Genomic DNA, 20,170 nt, shown 5'->3' on the forward strand with positions numbered 1-20,170 from the left:
CCTGACAGACAGGTTCAGCTCCTGGCACCTGTATACCAACCTGTCATGGGTGTGCGTAAACACAGGCAGACATGCTTAAGGCCTGAGGCTTCCAGATCTATGGCAAGAAGGGACCTCAGAGGTCAGCTGTTCACTTACCACCCCCACCCCCCATTTCACAGATGAGGGGACTGAGGCCCAGAGATTCTCAGTGATTTGTCTGAGGTCACACAGGTGGTCTATATCCACAGGTATGCAGGGATTTGCCTTCGAGAACATAAAGCACTCAAGAAAAAACAGATGAGAGGCCCTAAGAACAAAACGCCATCTCCTCTCCATGCCAAACGATAAATAATTCATTTGTTGTGTAACTGCACTTGTTCCAAAAATAATTCCCTTGTCTCAGCTCTGGTGGGGGGAGGGGGGAATAGGGCCACCCAGTCCTGAGCATGTAGTGGAAGGGGGCAGAGTGGGAGTCTCCTGAGCTCTGCCTGGGTCCAGAAGGTGGACAATAACCCTGAGGAAAGAGCCAGGCCCTGGGCAGCAGCAGACAACGGTGGAGAGGAAGCCTGGAGCTCAGCAGGCATCACAGGAGCATGAGTGAGTTGGAAGGGAGCTTAGAGGCAGTTTATTGCATGCTTTTCATTTTATAGATGAGGAAGCTGAGGCCCGTGGTGGCTAACTGCCTTGGCCTCCTGAATACTCTCTCCTCCCTGGGTTTCCAAGCCTGTTCTCTCTCAGTTCTCCTCCTACTTCTGTGACCACTCCTTCTCCGTCTTCTTGGCTGGACTTTCATCTATGTCACCCCCACCAACTGTGAGTATGCTCCAAAGCTTTCTGCTGGGCTTTCGCTTTTCACATGGGGAGTCATGACCCAAAAGGAACGTTTTGGCCTTGGAAGTCACAGGCATTGAGAGATAGCTTTGTTTGGTGATGTCATCAGCTCCCATGGGTTTAATTTGTATTTCTATGCAGATGATTCCCAGATCTATATATCTAGTCATAATCTCTCTCTAGTCTTGAATCATAAGCTGCTTATTGGATATTTCCATCTGGAAGACCCATAGGCATCCCAAACAAGCTATCCAGAATGAAACTCATTACCTTTCCTCCCAAACCAACCCCTCTTCCAAATTTTCCTGCTACCATCAAGTGTCCCACCATCCTCCCAGTCACACAGGCTCACAACCTGGAAATCACCCTCAATTTCTTACACTCAGTCAACACACATATCAAATCAATTACCAAATCTTGAAATTTCTTTTTCTACATCTCTCCTATATAACATACATGTTTGTTCAGGCATTTTTCAATCATTTCAGATTGTCTGTAACCCTATTTGGGGTTTTCTTGGCAAAGATACTGGACAGATTTTCCATTTCCTTCTCCAGCTCATTTTACAGATGAGGAAACTGAGGCAAACAGGATTAAGTGACTTGCCCAGTTTTCCATAGCTAAGGGTCTGAGACTGGATTTGAACTCAGGAAGACTCATCTTTCTGACTCCAGGTCCGGCAGTCTATCCACCGCACCACCTAGATGCCCATATAATATATCTGCCCTCTCTTCACTCACGTGGCCACTGCCCTGGTTCAGACCCTCATGACCTCTCTCCCCTGGACTATTTTGATATCCTTTTGATTGGGTTCCCTGTCTCCAGTCTCTCCCCACTTCAATTTTTCCTCTGCTCAGCTGCCAAATTTTCCTAAATCATAGGTCTGATGGGGTCAGATCTATTCAGTACTCCCCTACTCAGTAAACTGCAGTGGTTGCCTATTTCTCCAGGACTGAATATACTAAGTTTAGCATTTAAAGTCCTCCACAGACTGTGCCCTTCCTATCTTTCTAACCTTTGAACTCATACCTCTCCTCTATACACTGTCCAGTCTAGCTATGCTGACCCACCCGACGCTCCTCACACATGACGTCATTTGCCCTGGCTTCATGGAATGCTCTCCCTTCTCACCTGTGCCTGTCAAGAGTCACTGGCTTCTTTTTTTATTTGGAGGGGAGAAGGTAGGGCAGTTGGGGTTAAGTGACTTGCCCAAGGTCACATGATAGTTTTGTGTGTGTGTGTGTGCGTGTTAAGTGTCTGAGGTCGGATTTGAACTTAGGTCCTCCTGACTCCAGGACCAGTGCTCTATTCACTGCGCCACCTAGCCGCCCCTGGCTTTTTTTTTTTTTAACACTCAGCTCAGATATTAACTTTCCTAGTCCATCCAGTACCTTCCCTTCCAAGGTTACCTTCCATTTACTCTGGCTATCTCTTCTATGGACCTATTTATAAACATGTTCTCTCTACAACCAGAATGTAAGCCCCTTGAGTAATGTAAGCTGGCTTGGGTTCTTTTTTTCTAGCCCCAGAACTTAGCATGGTGTCTTAGCATACAATAAGTGTTTAATAAATGCTTGTTGATTTATTGCGCAAGGCCAGATAGATAATAAATGGCAGAACCAGGATCTGAACCCACAGAGTTTGACTCAAAAAATCTCCCCATAGAACCACAGTGCTTCCTGTCTATGGCCCTCCTATATCATAAGGCCAAAGAGGAGGAAGGAAAAAAAAAGTCCCAAATCCCCTCCTCCCTGATCTCCAAAGTAGCATAGTTTAGTGAAAACACCAATGACCTACCAGGCAGCAGACCTGGGTTCTGGTCCTAGTGATAAAAGCTACCCAGAAACAGGTAGGCTGCCTCGGAGGTAGTGAGTTCCCCGTGACTGAAGTTATTCAAGGAGAAAATGGATCTTACTGAGAATTCTATAGACTTCAGGCAGGGGTTGAATGAGTCCTAAAATGATGATTCCTAAGGCTCAATCCATTAGGATTCTAGGATGTCACTTAATCTCCAGATATCTCTAAAGGTTGTCTCTGGCAAATGGAATCTTCTTAGCTCTGACTACTTGATGAGATAATTTCAGGAATTTAATGATGTGTCTTTGAAAGAACTTTAAAGCAGGGACTCTAGAACCAGGAAGGATGTGGCCTCAGTTTCCTCATCTGTGAGACGAAGGGACTGGAGCAGATGAGGCCCCTTCCAGCTCTGGTTCTATGATCCATACCTAGAGCCCTGGTGCCTGCCCTGGAGCTTCACAAAAATCCCTTCCTGACTCAATCTCAACTTCCTCACCTGTGAGAATAGGAGGTTAGATGAGGAACCCTAAGGACCTTTCCAACCCAAAGTCCCATAAAGAAAGGACCCAGCCCTCCACTGATTCTCTGGAGGATGCCTCCTCCAGGTGTGGACCCCAGTTCAATGTTCAATTTGAACCCAGTTCAAACTCCAATGTCGTCATCAATCACAGATTCTAAGTTCTGGAAGGGCCGTTGGCAATTTTTCATCTCAGTCTGCCCTTTTCTCAAGGAAGATCACACAGCTAATAAGAGTAAGAGGCAGAACCATGGTCTAGAATCCTCATGCCCCAATCGCCACTCTCTGTAGTCCTACAGACTCACTGTAGGAATGCCCCTGGCTCTCAAAATGGCCTAATGTTCTCAGACCTGGAGACCAATTGAAACCTCAGAAATTCAAATCCAGCATAGGATTCTGCAGGCCTTTTTCCCCAGATCCCCTCCCTTCACCACTCCTTGGGGAAACTCCAGGAAGAGAAATTGCTTAATTTTTTTTAAACCAAAAAGAAAAAAAACCTTACGTAGTTAAAAGCAAAACCAATTTTCAGCATTGTGGCCCCAAAGGGCTGAAACAGAAGGAAATGAGCAGGAAGAGAGGAAAGGAGAGGCTCGGGACAGCTGGAAGATCTGGAAGACAGCGAGAAGGGAACAGATCTGGGGTTTGCAAATGACCAGGCAGGTGGGTGAAGGTCTTAGACCTTTGTCAGAGATAGACTTGGCATTCAATCACTCTGGAAGGAGGAGGAGGAGCAAGACTTGAGGGAGTGAGAAGCTGGGCCTGGGGCTCTAAAGGGACATCCTCAGGGTTTCTACACCCTTACAAGCCAGGCCAAAGCTGGGTGGGCCCCCATTCACCAGACCCAGGCAAGGTTGGGTGGAGAAAGGATAGCATCACCCTAACCAAGGGCAGAAAGGGAAGATCACTATATGTAGGCTTGAGAAAGGACTTGAGTTTGAAATATGACCTTGTTCCTTAACTACCTGGATTGCCAACCCTACACACATATATCCCCACTGGGTCTCAGTTTTTCTCATCTGTAAAATAACAATAATAATCCTTATATTCTCAAAATTAGAAGGGACGATAGATACAACAGCAGTGGAAAGGCTTTGGAATCAGTGATTCCAAGTATACATTACTACTTATTGATAAGTCCAAATATATATGACTATATATGTGACCTTTCACAACCCCCCCCCCGCCTGTTTTTCAATCTCTAAAAAGGGGGTGGGGTGGAGACCTAGACTCAATAACACCTTAAGGTTCCTTACCCCTCCATGGAGAGAATCCCCCTTCAGTTCCCAATAAGTGCTCAGCTAGCTTTGGCTTTAAGACCTCATTGTCTAGTGTAGTAGATAGAGTGCCAGGCATGGGGATAGGGAGAGCTGAGTTCAAATCCTGCCTCAGATACTTCTGAGTTGGGTGACCCTAGGCAAGTCCTTTAACTTCTCAAAGTTCCTCTATCTGTACAGTGAAGAACTCAGAGTCAGTGGCTTCTCAGATCCCTTTCGGCTCAGAAGCTCTGGTCCTCAGACCTGACGATTTGTGTGAACAGGCTGTAACAGTTACCTCTCCCCCCCCCCCAAAAAAAATAAGGAATCTGGAAGGCCAATGGGGGAAGGGGAGGGCAATCCAGTCCCAGAAGCCCCCTGGCTTCTCACAGACAGCCCAGGAGAGCCTGGCCAGGAGTCCATCCTGCTCTGGTACATAGGACAGTCCCCTACTCCCAATTCCCCTCCCATTGGGGAACATTGAGGGAAAAACAGGTTTGCAGGCAGGTGTGTTTTGTGAATTTACACGAGTCTGCAATTTGCTAAAGAGGGAGTGTTTACCTAATCTGCTTATGTGTATGTTTATATGTGGAAGGATCTGCATGGTGGGGGTGGGGGTGGGGGTAGGGGATGAGACGGGCACCTAGAGAAGTCTATGGGATTTGTAGATTTGTGTAATGATGCTGGTTCTGATACTTCCTAGCCGTGTGACCCTTAGAGAGTCATTTTCTCTCTATGGGCCTCAGTTTCCTCATCTGTAAAACAAGAGGACCAAACTAGAGAACCTTTTAGGTCCCTTCTAGTGCCAAATCTATGATCCTAGATCCTGAGTTCAAATTCTGACTCTGGTCTTTGTGTGAGTAGGCTAGAATGGAAAACAGATAGGGAAGATTGCCTTTATGATGACTTGTATTCCCTTCTCCCTCCCCCCTCCACCTGAGACCTCAAGGTGACCCTCTGTCACCCTCTCTCTCCTCAGGGTCTCCAAAGCCCAGGGCCACTTATGAGTCAGAGTCAGGCAAAGGGAGCCAGGAGGCCTCCCCACTCCAAGTAGGTAGGGATGCGTCAGCGTGCCTTGTCCCTGGAGCTACCGTCACTAGCTGACGCATCGAGAATCAGCCAAGGAGAGGGGAAGAGATGTCCATGCTTCTGCTGACACCAGCAGCTGGCCCTCTGCCTGGTGCTGCCTCGAAGAGAGCTCACCTGGGCTAGAGCTGCACAGAAAGGAAGGAGCAGAGAGCTGAGCAGGGAAGGAACGGGGACAGAGAGCAGCCCGAGAGGGCTCCACTATCCAGGCAGTGTGGCCATGGGCTGGGGGGTCACAGTCCTCTCCTCCCTGCCTTTGCACGGTGGAAAGGACTTAGGATTTGGAGTCAGAAGATCCAGGTTCAAATCCTGGCTCAGGTTATTTAATATTTATGTGATCATGGGCGGTCTGTTCTAATCTGAAAAATGGCAAGGGTTCTCTAGGATCTCAAGGGTCTATTCTAAGATTCATCCATTCCTCTGTTCAGTCACTCACTCACTCGACCACCAGTTACCAAGGGGCAACTCTCTGCTGAATATCCGTACTGGAGGGAAGCAGGAAGAAAGGAGGTCTGCAGAGTGGTCCAAGCTTAATCAGCTACCTTATTAACATGCAGCCCATGTCTGTCCCAGGGACAGAGGCTCTTCGGAATCAGAGATTTACTCTCCCACAGCCTAAATGGAGCTAAGAGCTGCCCCTTTATGAAATCATGCACGTAGTGTCAAGGGAGCTCTTCTAGATGGCTCAAGGAAATAGACACCAGCCTGGGGTAGAAACTCTTTCTCCTTCTCCCATCTCTACTGATGTCCCAGTCTCCTGCTCGGCGCTGTCTAGAGACAGGCCTGGCCCATTCCATGAAAGAATCTTAGAACCCTAGATTGAGAGGAGATTTAGAACCCCTCGATCGCAGCCCCCTCATTTTACAAAGAAGGAAACAGAGGCACAGAGATCCAAAGGGACTTGCCCAGTGCCAAGTAACTACTAAGTGATGGAGTATGGATTTTAACTTAGGTCATCAGATTCCACATTCAGAACTCTTTTCACTGTGCCAGATCTCCTGGTTCCCAGCCCCATGCTCCTTCGAATCAATCAGTCAACAAGCATTTATTAAACACCTACTATGTACCAGGCATTTTGTTAGAGACACCAAAAAAGGGAAAAGACAGTCCCAGTAGCCTCAGGGTACCCAGTATAATACCACCTTTAGGGAGGTTTGACACCTTTGATTGGCAGGACAGGGAGAGGGCATCAAGGTAAGAAAGAGTCACATGTCCTTGGATCTGTATGAGGCCAAGGTGGGGAGGGGGTGGGGTGGGGAGGGAGATACAGAAATCCCTAGTGAGAGAATCCAGAGATGAGAGGTTTCACCTCCAGTCCCAATGATAACTTGCTCTGTAGTCTGTAACAAATGCTTACATTGTCTGGGTTTCAATTTTCTCATCTGCTAAATGGGAATAATGAAGAAAGTCATAAAATCATAGCCAAGGAAATGCTGTATCTTAGAACCATCTTGTTCAATCTCCACCTCCCACCCTCATGTTATAGATAAGGAAACTGAGGGTCCAAAGGGGTCAAATGATTTGCCAAGCATCAGACACTAGTGAGTGTCTACACAGGGATTGGAATCCAGGTCCAGTAAGTATGGGTTCAAACCCCAGCCTTGTTTTTGGTTATCTCTATGACCTGGTCATGCCCCCTCTCTGGGAATCAGTTTTATCATCTTTAAAATGAATGGGTTGCTCTTAAAGAGTTGATTGAAGTGTGTAGATGAACATCTATTTATGCAATCTATTAAAAGAACTTAATTCTACTAAAAAAAAAATGAATGGGTTGGATTAGAATCAGTAAGGTCCCTCCTTACCCTGACCTTCCCTGTTCTAAAGTCCCTCCTAACTCTGACATTTCCTGTTCTGAGGCTCCTCCCAGCTCTGGCTTTGTTCTAAGGTCCCTCTCAGCTCTGACATTCCCTGTTTCAAGGTCCCTCCTAGCTCTGATATCCCATTATCAAGGAGCTAACAGTTTAATAAGAAAACTCAGCCCTGAAGTCTAGACACCAACCATCGGGGGTGCAATGTAGAGACCCCACAAAGGAGACTGAGAAAGAGCAAACGGTCAGACCAGTAGAAGGAGAGCCAATAGAGAACAATGTCATAAGAAACCCAAGGAGATGGATAGATTCAGGAGAAGGGGTTCTTCAATATCAAAGGCTGCCAAGATCAAGAAGGATGAAGGATGAGAACAGGCCATTGGAACAAGCAGTAAAGAGAGATGGTAACCTTGGGCTATGGGGATCAGTAAGGTGGCAGGATCAGAGGTCAAACTGCAAAAGACTGAGAAATGAGTAGGCAATGAGAAACCCATTGACGATCTTTCTAACTTGACGGGAGGTGCCCAATTTTGGTTCCGGGGAGTAAATGATGACAGCTTCTTTTTGGTAGACAAGTTGGGGGGTGGAGAGGCTATGGGTGTAGAACCTTACATCTGATTGTTGAGGAAACTGAGACTGAGTCACTTGTCTGAGGTCACAGAGGGAGAAAGCTGCAGAGTCAAGATTCAAACCCAGGTCCTCCAAGCGCAAAATGCAGCTCTCTTTAGATTGAAAGGTGCTGCTTTCCAGAAAGGGTATTGACTGATAGTGAAACATTTCTCTCCCTCCCAAAAAGTGGTGGATTACAGATGCATAATGAAGCATATATTGTCAGACATGGTCAACCGTGTTGGTTTGTTTTACTTAGCTAAAAGGCAAGTTGGTTTTATTTAGTTTAAAAGGGAAGGTTCATCATATTAAAAATAAAAATAAAAAAAGGAAATAGAGAAGGCAAGCCCAGGGTCAGCAGGCAAGGAAACCAAGCAGAAGGTGAGAATCCACAAGCATTTGCTCCTGGTGGGAAGAAGAGAAAAAGGCCCCCATCTGGCACTACCTCTGGGAAGCAGGGGTGTGTGAATCACCAGTGTCAGGCTGAGCTGGGGAAATCTTATTTGCAGTGGCTGATAAGCCCTGGCACCAGGAGCCTTCTCCTAGCCTGCCGGGCTGCTGGAAGTCCCCCCTGCTTTTCAGATGTGCCATTGTTATGGTCTGTGTTAATATCATTATTCAGGATTAAGGAGGATTTGTAACCACTGTGCTCCAGCCGGAGTCCTGGGGGAGGAGGGGTTGGAGATGAGAGAGGAAGAGAAGGAGGGGCAGGGAGTAGAGATATACAAACAGTAGGCAGGAAAGAAGGGTCCTTCCAGAGAACCAGCCTGAGTCTCCTCTCCAGCAGGAGAGTTTCAAAGGTGAAGCTAGCTCAGTATCCAGAATGATCCAGTGCAAAGAGCTGGGAATGGGAGATAGGGGACCTGGGTGCTAGCCCTAGACTCGACTCCCTCTGTGACCTTGGACTAGTCATGTATCCTTCTGGGGTCTCAGTCTCTCTATTCATCAAAGAAGGAATCATAGAAGCCTACATTTAGATCAAAAGAGATCTTTAAAGGCCACCTAGTCTAACCACTTATAGATGAGGAAACAGGCACGTGGTTAAGTGACTTGCCCAAGGTCACAGAACTAGTAAGTGGAAGGACTGGAATTCGAACTGAATCCTCAAACTCTTATCAATTGATCAAATGAGATAATTTTTGTAAAGCACTTAGCACAATACCTGACACACAGTAGGTGCTTATTTCCTCAAATAACATCATCATCATCAATGCTTATTCCTTCCCCACTCCAGCCCACCCTCATTGTAGCTCCATAACTCCCTAAGCAATTAAAGTGCAATGGAGTCAGAAGACATGGCAAGTGCACCACTTACTACCTGTGTGACCATAGGCAAATTTCTGAATCTGTCTGGCCCTCAGTTTTTCCACCTGTAAAATGAGAAGATTGGTTCTGATGCCCTCCAAGTTTCTTTCCAACTCTAAAGTTCTTGTGATCAAACGAGATAAGCCAGAGCACGCAGATGTGATGTCCAAATGAACCTGGAGATGGACTGAATTCTTGTTGACCAATCTGTCCTGTGATTCCCTCCTCCCCACCCCCAACACACACACACACACACACACACACACACACATATCTCCCCACTTGGTAGTTGACTTCCCAGGAGCTGGGACCATTTAAAAATGCTTTCCATGGAGTAAATGATGTCTGAGAATAAATTCTAATACATATTTGAAAGGACCCCAGCTGAATAATAAGAATAGCTGACATTTATATAGGGTTTGACTGTTACAAAGCATTTTATAGCCATTATCTCATTTGATCCTCAAAACAACCCTGTGAAAGAGAGAGTCTGATGCCTGGTGGAATGCAAACAGCTGCTGGCTTAGTCAGATGACCAGGGTTCAAGTCCAGATACTGACACTTGAAGGCTGCCTGACCCTGTGTGACCCTGGCTAGGCTTCCCCCTTCCCTCCTCAGAGTCTTGGTGCCCTCATCAATCTGTCAACATGCATTTATTAAATACTATTTACTATGTACTAGTCACTGTGTCAGGCACCAGAGAGACAAAGACACAATGGGGAAGAAAATTCTGCTCTTAAGAAGAAACATAGACACATAGAAGAATATATAGAAACCATAGACAAAATAAATACAAAGGAGGGGATGTGCCCTCCAGATATAAGGAAAGGGTCCATGTAGGATGAGCTATTTGAGCTGAGTTTTGATGACAATTAGGGAACCTAGGAGGGAGAGGGAGAGAGGAGGATATTTCAGGCATGGAAGAGAGTCTCTGCAAAATAATGGAAACAGGAGTTGGAATTTTGTGGAGGAATTCAGAACACCAGAAAGGTCAAAGTGGCTGAATCATAGATTGTATGAATGGGATAATGAACCCTGGAGATTTTAAGATGCCCATGGGGCATGCAGACAGAGCTGTCCAATCACCTATTGGAAAAGTAGTTTATGAAGATCTTTAAAAGACAGAGAAGTTTGCATTTGATCCTTGAGGTAATGGGAGGCATGGAGGTTGGTTGAATGAGAGGAGTAAAGTGCTCAGTTCTGGTATTCAAGAATATCACTTTGGCAACTAGGATGAGGCTGGATTGGAGAGGGAAAAGACTATAGGCAGAGAACCAAAGGAGGAAGCTGGTGGAATAATCCTAGGGAAAGGCGGTGAGGGAAAGAAGGTGGAAGATGTGAGGAATGAGAGATATTGTGGAAACAGATCGACAAGGCTAGAGAAATGATTGGCTATATGGAATGAGGAAGGGGGAGAGTCCAGGACGACCTCAAGGTTAAGACCCTGGGTGACTGGAAATCTTTAACTGGATTGGGGAAATGAGTAAATCACATAAAAAACTCAGTAAATCACTATTTGGGGCTTGTCATTATACAACATTTAATATGTTACTTGGTACACAGTAGGTATCCATTAAATGCTTATTTGACTCAGAGAATATCAATGATTGCCCAACGTCACACAGCTAGCAAGTGGCAGATGTGGTAAGAACCACATGGACGAGCTCCAAGACCAATGCTTTCTATTATTTCACAGTGTCCTTTCCTGTTAATAGTTAATAGCTACCTTCTCCTCCACTAATGTACTTTGTCTCATGTCCGTGACCACACTGGCCATACCCTCAGTCCCCTAACCTGCATGCCCTGTCTCTAGAGAAAGCTAAAGTCATAGGATCATAGATTTAGAGGTAAAAGGGACCTCAGAGATCATCTCTTCTAATTCCATCATTTTCAGGTGAGAAAACTGAGGCAATTTGCCCTAGGTCTAGAAGGTAGGGAGCATCAGAGCTCTGACTCCAGTTGGGATACTTTACACAAATCCATAACTCCATAGTCTGTATGTTTTCCATTCATGCCACAGCCGTCTTCTATGCCAACCCAGGTCTCTGTGAGGAGTCATAAGGACAGTAGCCCCACTGGGTTAAAGGGTCCCGCCTACCAGTGCCCCTTTGTGTTCCTGTTCTGCCACAATGGGCCATGGCAGGAGGTCCCAGAATCTCCATTCTGGAAGGGAACTCAAAGGGAATTGTGTCTAGTCTGCCCTTGATCAAGAATCCATTCTGCAGACCATGAGAATGGAGGCAGATTGAAATAAGGCAGTCAGAAGGGTATATACAATAACTACCAAACTGTAAGGGAAAAAAAAGGCTTCCATTAAGAGGAAACCCAATACTGATCACCTGAAGAAGGAGTTACAGAGAATGAATAACAAAACGTACCTCCCTCCTGTCAGCAGAGTGGGTGGTGAGCTAGAGGAGCAGAACACCATATACATCATCAGTGAGGTCACTCTATTTGGTTGGTTTTGCTTAATTGATTTTTTGCTACAAAGGAGAGTTCAGTTCTAGGGGTCAGGTGGTGGTGGGAATAAGGATGGAAGAGTTGGACATATTCAAAATGATTGATATAAAAACAAGTCAATAAAACATGTTAAAAATGGACGTTCCTTTGTGACCAACACCTCCAGAGAGGATCCTAGATTCCAAGCTAGAACCCCAGAGATCCTCCACTCCAGCCCTCTCATTGGACAGAGTTTCCCAGGTGTGGCCTCCATGCTGTCTCTGGCCAGACTTCACATTCATCAAAAGCAGGGTTGTAGCACATCCAGGGAGGAGGGGCCACAGGAGACAGGAGTCCCTCCATCCTCGGTCCTGCTCTGAGCCCAGTAGAAGCATCGAGATCACCTCTTAGGCAGGAAGGAGGACGGGACAAGCCGGGGAGTGGCCCCGAGGTGATCTCAGCCTCTCGACTCCTCTCATCCAGTTTGCTGCTCAGTCTTCTTGTCAAGTCTATCTCCTTAGCATCTCTCTCCTCTCAACTCCCACGTCCAGGCACTCAGCGCCACTCCCTGACTCACTTCAGTGACTTCCTATTTCTTGATCCCAGGCTCTTCCCTCTCCAAGACACACTCCACAGAGCTGACAGGATTATCTTCCAAAAGCCTAGGTCCCCTCAAGATGTATCAGGGGCAAAAAAAAGAACCATCAGCGGCTCCCCATTCCCTATAGGACAAAAGACAAACCTCTCAGCTCGGCATATGAGGCGTCTGCAGTCTGGCTCTCGCCTCCCTTTCCAGCCTTATTTCATGGCAGCTTGATACAATGGAAAGAATGGTTCCTGTGCAAAGGACCTGGGTTTGAATCTCACCTCTAAGGCTTACTCCCTGGGTGCCCTTGGAAGAGGAAGGACAAAATACACATTTATTAAGTACTGGGCTAAGAGCTTACAAGTATCATCTTATTCACTCCTTGGGCAAGTGACTTTCTCTCTCTGAGACTCCTTTTCTTCATATGCAGAAACTCTTGGACTAGCCGACCTCTGTGGTCCCTTCCACCTACAACCTCTCAGTCACATTCTCTTGCATTTGTACATCTGCTCAGGGCCATCCCACAGGCATGAGATGCATCACCCCCTTCCTGGACAATTCCTGGATCCCTTCCTTTCACTCAGGCGAAGAGCAGCTCCTCCTCTGGGAAGCCTTCCCTCATCTCTCAGCTTTACAGGGCTCTCTCCTTCCCGAAATTACCTTCTATGACCCTGGGGGTGGGCAGGCTGTGCCCTTCCCCCAAGAGAATGTCTATATGCCTTCGAGGGCAGGAACAATTTCATTTTTCTTTGGGTCCCCAGTTACATTTCTAGATCTCTCTACCTATCCATCTAGCTAAACCTTTAGGGTTTGGAAAGCACTTCACATATATGCATCTCTTCCGAACGTCTAGAACTCTGTGAGGCAGCCACTATTCAGATCCCCTTTTTACAAAGGAGGAAACTGAGGCTCAGATAAGTCAGGCTAGTAAACCGCAGAATCAGAGCCAGAGCTGGAAGGAACCCAGAGGTCACTGGGTCCAAACTTCTCATGTTATGGATGAAGAAAAGGAGGTGATCCAGAATCATGCTGTGTCAGAGGCTGCATCAAAGTGTCACAGATGTAGGACTGAGAGGGACCACCATAGTGGCCCTTTTACAAATAAGGAAACTGAGGCAGAGAGTGTGGAAACGGCTTAGATGAAGATCACCAATTTAGAACCAGGATGTTATCCATTATCCCACATTGTCTCTTTGTGTTGAACTGAAATGTATTGTCATTTAATAAACATTTGCTAAATTAAATTGAATCCAATACCGGTTCTACCTGTCTACCTCCTAGGGTGGTGGAAGCATCAAATTAGATAATGAGGTTTATGAAGAACTTCATAACCATAAAGTAATCTCTAAATGTGCCGCTACTAGTATCACGATCACCATCTGTTATTATAAGTATTATTGAGGCTTCCTGGAGGAGGAGACAAAATTCAGGCCAGGCCCTGGAAGGTGAGGATTTGCATGTGGGAAGGAAGAGAGGGGGAGGTAAAGGATTCTGGATCCGATAGCACAAGACCTTGATTATTGATACTGCACTTACTATGGACCTGCAACATTGATATTGTCCCTACTATGTGCTAAGCATTTTATAAATATTCTCTCATTTGACCTTTACAACAACCCTGGTGCTATTACTATTCTCATTTGAAGATGAGGAAACTGAGACAAACAGTGGTGAACTGACTCACCCAGGGTCACACAGCTAATAAGTGTCTTAGGCTGGATTTGAACTCCGGTCTTCCTGACACCAATCCTGGTGCTCCTAGCCACCTATGAAGTGGGAGAGGTGGCTGGATAGCCAGGGTGCCTGGAGGGCTTCATGGAATTTAAATCGGAAAGTGACCTTAAAGATCATCTAATCCAATCCTTTGGGAAGCAAAGACCTAGGGGAAGGGAAATGACTTGTCCAAGGTCATACCACAACACGTAATATTTTTGCCCCAGGTCTCTGACTCCAAATCCAGTGTTCTACCCAGAAGAGCCCCACTTGGCCTCCCAGGCCAGTCTATGACTGCCTTCTCTTCTGAGGTTACAAATCTTGTTTGTGCCTTCTTATTTCCATACTGTCTCCCCTGTTCAAATGAGAGCTCCCTGAGGGCAAGGACTAAGGGCTTTCTTTACTTCTCTAGTTTATCATGGTACCTGGCACATAGTGAGAGATTACTAAATGCTTGTTGATGGATGGGATGACACAAGGTGAGTCAAATAGTGCTTGGAGTGGGGAATTTACCTTCCCAATCAACTTGGACAGCTAGGAGCCAATGTGGATGGAGTACAGGGCTCTGAATTCAAATCCTGCCTCAGACCCTTCAGCTGTATGACCCTAGGCAAGCCACTTCTCCCTTACATATCTCAGTTTCCCTATCTGTAAAATGAAGGGGTTGGATTAAATGGCCTCTGAGGTCCCAGGCTTAGGACCGTGACTCAAATATATATTAAATCACAACTCTGGGAGGATTTGCCAGTGACTCTCACCCAGGGTCACAGTTAGTTCTTCTGTACTAAGACCCCACTGAATTCCCCTGGACCCTGCTGAAACCCTCAGATAAAACATTCCTGGCTCCCCTTGGGGAAAGGGCCCCTCTGGACTCCAAAAGCTTATAGCCCTCAATGAGCCCTAGATGCAGACTGATGGGCATCTCCCCAGACTGATTGTGATTTCCTTGAGGGAAGAGGCTGGCTTCTTCTGATTCTCTGGCCTTAGCTCATGGCCCCTGCACATGACCCCCACCCTCTAGAGTCACTGAAGAGGGTTCTTAGCTCATGGCCCCCACCCTCTAGAATCACTGAAGACAGTTCGAGTTTCTTGACCAATGGAACCAATAATGTTTGTGCTTCCTCCCAGGAGCCTTGGCAGGTAGGGAAGTGCCTGACAATCAGCTTTAAACAGGCGAGAAAAGCTGGGGTCCACAGGTACAGATTGATGCATACACTGTCCCATGTGGTTGTTATATAAAAGTGCTTTTACTAAAGGACTTTTTTATTATAAAGATTAATATCCCCAGGAGTGAAGGAGAAGCATGTATATCCAGAAATTACTGTGATGTTCATATGAGAGGTATCAATAAAACTTTAATTAAAAACATTTTAAAGGGATAAGAGCTATTGTAATTTAATCATACAATCCAAGAGTTGGAAGGGACCTCGGAAATCATTGAGTCCTCTATCTGAATCAGGAGTCCCTTCTACAAAGTCCATGACAAAGATCCAGCATAGGCCTGGATACCTTCAGTGATGGAGAACTTATTACCTATCCACAACCAACTGGGTGGCACTCACTAAAAAGTGCCTTGCTAAAGACTCAGGTGGAGGGGTCCAGTCAATCTTGACATACCCTCACTTGACTCAGTCCCCATCTTCTTTCTCTCCAAATCACCACCCCCTTCAGCCTTCTCCCCAAATGTTCAAGTGCCTGGGTTTCTCTCCCTTCACTAAAACACAATGACTATTATAATTAACAGATTATCTCAGCTCGACAGCTGTGGTCCTTTGAAAATTAGGTTGAATAACAAGATTCTGGCGTATGGTAATTTCTTTTCATCTCTAGAATATTTCCCTTTCTCCTCAGCCTTGTTATGCATGTGGGTTGTTGGGTGATTTTTTTTCTCCCCCTTTCTTCCTAAAGTCTCCCTCCTCCAGAGTGTTTCCTGGGAGTGAGAAAGGTGAGAACTCTCTTGCCTGCTCGCTCACAGACAGGATAACTCCAGAAGGTGAAGGGCGAGGAGGATGTCAGAGAATTTCAGGACTTGGAAGATCCTTAGGACAGGGGATGTCAGGGCTGAGAGGGAGCTTAGAATATGCAGTGTCAGAACTGAGGGGCCTCAGAACAGGGAATGTCAGGGTTAGGAGGGGTTTTAGAACAGGGAATTTTGGAACTGGGAGGGGCCTTAGAAAAGGGGATGTCAGAGCTGGAGGGGTCTTAGAACAGGGGATGTCAGAGCTGGAGGGGTCTTAGAACAGGGAATGGAAGAGCTGGGAGGGGCCTTAGGGCATAGACCCTCTCCAAGGCAGGAGTGATCAGGAACCTCCTCTTCGGTCTCCTGATGCCTCCCTCAGCCTTTGCTCATCACCCCTCCTGCATGGTGCAGGCCTCAGAGCCCTATCCCTCTGCCTCATTTAAACCCCTCTGTCTCTGCCAGTTCATTCATACCCACCTGCTCCATGGTTTCTCCCCCTTCCCTTGATGGATGCAAGATTCACATTTCCATAAACAGTGACTCACGAACCCCTTCCCATGGCCATCTGAAATCTCATTAATCATTTAGACACACCTGCATATTCATTATCTGCTTTATTAATACAGGCCCTGTTATTACACCAGGGCTGCTGCCTGCGTTCTTGACACTTGGACTTCATTCATTATTGAACTCCCCTGACAGATGAGCATATCCCTCCTTCACTGATCGGAATGGGGAGACAGCCTGCGTAGGTCCCCTGGCTACACACCCTCCCCCCGAATGGCCATGTGGTCTCCCTCCCTTTATTCCCCTGCTCCCATCCTCCTGGCTGCCACAGAGGCAAAGACTTCCCTGTGCTCCTTGGGGATGCTGAGGGCAGAGGTCTCGCCAGACCCAACATAGCCTGTATCACCTTCCCTCCCTTCTCAGGATTGATGAGAAAAAAAACACCTGACTCCACATCTTTATGTGATAACCTAGGAATATGGAAAGAGTCAGAGGACGGTGGGGTCAAATCCTGACTCTTCCACATGCTGCCTGGGTGCCCTTGGGGAAGTCATTGAAACTCCCTGGACTTGCTTCCTCATCTGCAAAATGATCTCGTGGGACTCTGAGGTTCCCCCCGCCATAAAAATCTATGATTCTATGGTCCTGAATCACTTCTCCTCTGTGGGCCTCAGTCTCCTCATTTGTAAGGTTGGATTAAATGTGATCAAGTGGGAAAAGGAGGAGGGTTTAAATGACAGCTGTTGGTGTGTGCCATTGGGCAACTCACTGCTTCTCTAGGCCTCCCTCAGTTTCATTGATCTGAAAAATGAGTGGGCGGAATTAGGGTCTAGCCCTGAGTCCTAGCTGAATAACCATAGGCAAGGGATTTAACCTCTGAAAAATAGTCTATAAAATCATCTGTAAGATAGGGGTGAAAAAGAGATAACAAATGTGGTTTCATCATTAAAGGGAACTCCCAGGTGAGGAAAGTCCCTCTACTAATGAAGACAGCACCTTCTCTGGAACAAAGTCTTAGACAACAGCTTGAAGAACTAAAAGGTTAAGTCATTTGCCAAGAGTCACCCAGCTCACAGGTGACAGAGGTGGGACAAGCCAGCCTCAGAAAAGACCCAGTAATGTCCTGTCTTAAGAAGCCAAGCCCTGTCTCAGGAAGATCCATGATAGGAATAATGATTCTTTTCTTCTCCGCCTTACAGCATTGTCTCACTTTGTAAACCTTAAAGCAATATGGAAATGTGCTATTCTAATATATGTTAAATAATGTCCCCTACTGAGGTCATCCTCTATTCTGCAGAGCTGGACCAGAAACTAACCAGGGCTTAGAAACATTTCTATTTCCAGTTAATTCACCAAGAAGTCATCGGCCATCTAGTCTAAGCCAGGTTATAAAGGGCTTTAAATGCCAAGTCAAGCAGGTTACATTTTATCCTCAAGGCAATAGAGAGCCCCTAATAGTCCTTCAGTAAGGGAAGTGGCATGGTCAGATTTATTTACTAGGAAGCTGGTTTTGAAGGCAATATGGAGAATTAGAACAGAGTGGGGAGCTTGGGGGCAGGAAGACCAAACAGGAAGCTGGAAGGAAGTCCAGGCAAGAGGACCTCAGTTAGACTGCGGCAGGGAGTGGGGAGAAGGGGACAAAGGTGAAGCTCCTCCTGGGATCCTGAAGACTATGCTAAGCTTTTGAAGCTTCTCCCAAGTTGGGAAATCTTTGTAGAGACCCAGGTCACTTTCCCCATCACCCCAACTCTGTTACCAGAGGCTCATCATCGGAGGAAAACGTATTAGGGGAACCATTACAGCCGCTGCTGGATATGATGGCCATCAGCAGGGGAGTGCCCGGGCGGATGAAACCCAAGCTTCTCGAAGTATTGATTTATTGGAGAAGCAAATGAATAGATTTGTCTCTAACACTATAATATAATAGCAGCTAACCCTCATCCAGGGCTTTCCAGGCATTTTACATACATTATCTAATTTGACCCTTACAGTAGCACTTCGAGGAAGGGAGAGAAGGCCAGTGTTATTAACTCCATCTGACAGATGGGGACATTGAGGCCCTGAGGGGCTGAGTGACTTGCCCATGGTCATACAAGGACTTAGTGCAAAAGCTAATAATGAATGTTTTAATATTTACAGAGTATATTACAATCATTATCTCTTTGGAGCCTCAAAACAACTGGGAAATAGATATTGTTAATTACCCTCCCACCACCCATTTTACAGATGAAGAATAAAGCACAGGAAGGTTGTCATTTGCCCAGGGTCAAAGAGTCAGGAATGAAATATACATACATATATATTATAATACACACATATATATGCACATAAATATATATATATATATACATACATACATGTAAATATATAGAGATAATGTGTATATGTGTTGTGTGTGTTGTCTTGCCCATCAAATGTGAACTCCATGAGGGACCATGTTTTTGTCTATGTATGTCTTGCTTCCAGCACAGTACCTGACACATAGTAAGCACTTTTTTAAAAGCTGACCAACTTCACTAATAGCCTCGAACCCACATCATTTAACCATCGAATTTCGGGGTAACTGAGTCCAATCCCTTCCTTTTACAGTGGAATAAACTGAGATGTGAAGAAACGTGATTTGGCCAAGGTCATGCATCAAGGAGACAAGGGAGCCAGATTCCAAGCCTGCCTGGGGCTCTCTGCAAGCTTAAGCTCATCCAGGATGAGAACAGAGCGCCTGGAGTCCCAGCCTTCAGCACCACTGAGGAGATCAGCTCCCTCCTCCTGCTTTGAGGCCCTTTCAGCAGAATCCATCCCTATCGATTCCTTCATATACCAAGTTCTACTTAATAGGTGCTCCATAAAAACCAGCTATCGATTCTGTCTCCATCCCAGCCGACCCCCTGCTCTATCTTCATTATGGCCAGCCCTGAGCCTTAAGTATCCCTATTGGATTCTGATCACAGCACTCAGTACCCCACTGGCTCTGACCCTTCCCACAGTGTTCCTATTTCCAAGTTCAGCAGTGTAGCCAATGAAACCTGCATCAATTGCTCCCAATGATTTCCTTCCATCCCTGGCCAATCTACCCACTCATTCTTTCCTTCCAGGGTGGGGTGTGAGGTCCCTGCTCCAGCTTCATCAATGACTCCCCTTCTGTTGCTGCTTTGTTGATTCCCCAAAGTCTTGGTCAGAGACCTCTTGGATGTGGGACTGTTCAGCCCACAGCCATCCTTTGCCCTGCTGCCAGTTCCTCAAGATCAATAAGATGTGGTCATTCTCTGCCTCCAGAATGTTCCTCCCCTACTCACACACCCCTCTCCCTGCTAGCTGCACCCCATTAGAGCAAAGGGGGTGGAGGTAGAGAAAAGTCTTTGGGGGAAGGGGAGTGTGGGGGCAGAGAGGAAGGAAAACACAGAAGGAAGTGGCAGAGAAGAGTCAGAGAAGAGAAGTTAGCCTGGAAAGCCGGAGGCTGGACTTCCACAACCAGTCAATCACTGACCATTTATTAAGAATCTACTCTGTGGCCATCATTATTCCAGGCACTGGAGACACAGAGACAAAAATGAAACCATCTGCCCTCAAAGAGCTCATTTTATTGGCAGTAAGCAGTGTCAACATATGTGAGTCAATATAAAGTATATGCAATGTAATGAGGAGAGGCAGGAGCAACTAGGGGAACCATGAAAGGCTTAATATAGAAAGTGGTTCTTAAACTGATCTTTGAAGGAAACCAAGGGAGGGAGGGCATCACAGTTATGGAGGAGAGCCTGTACAAAGGCACAGAGATGGGAG

The sequence above is a fragment of the Petaurus breviceps genome, unplaced genomic scaffold (assembly GCF_028583685.1).
Source record: "Petaurus breviceps papuanus isolate PSGF00001 unplaced genomic scaffold, PetGlider_PUasm1.0 156, whole genome shotgun sequence".
In the NCBI taxonomy this organism is placed as follows: domain Eukaryota; kingdom Metazoa; phylum Chordata; class Mammalia; order Diprotodontia; family Petauridae; genus Petaurus; species Petaurus breviceps.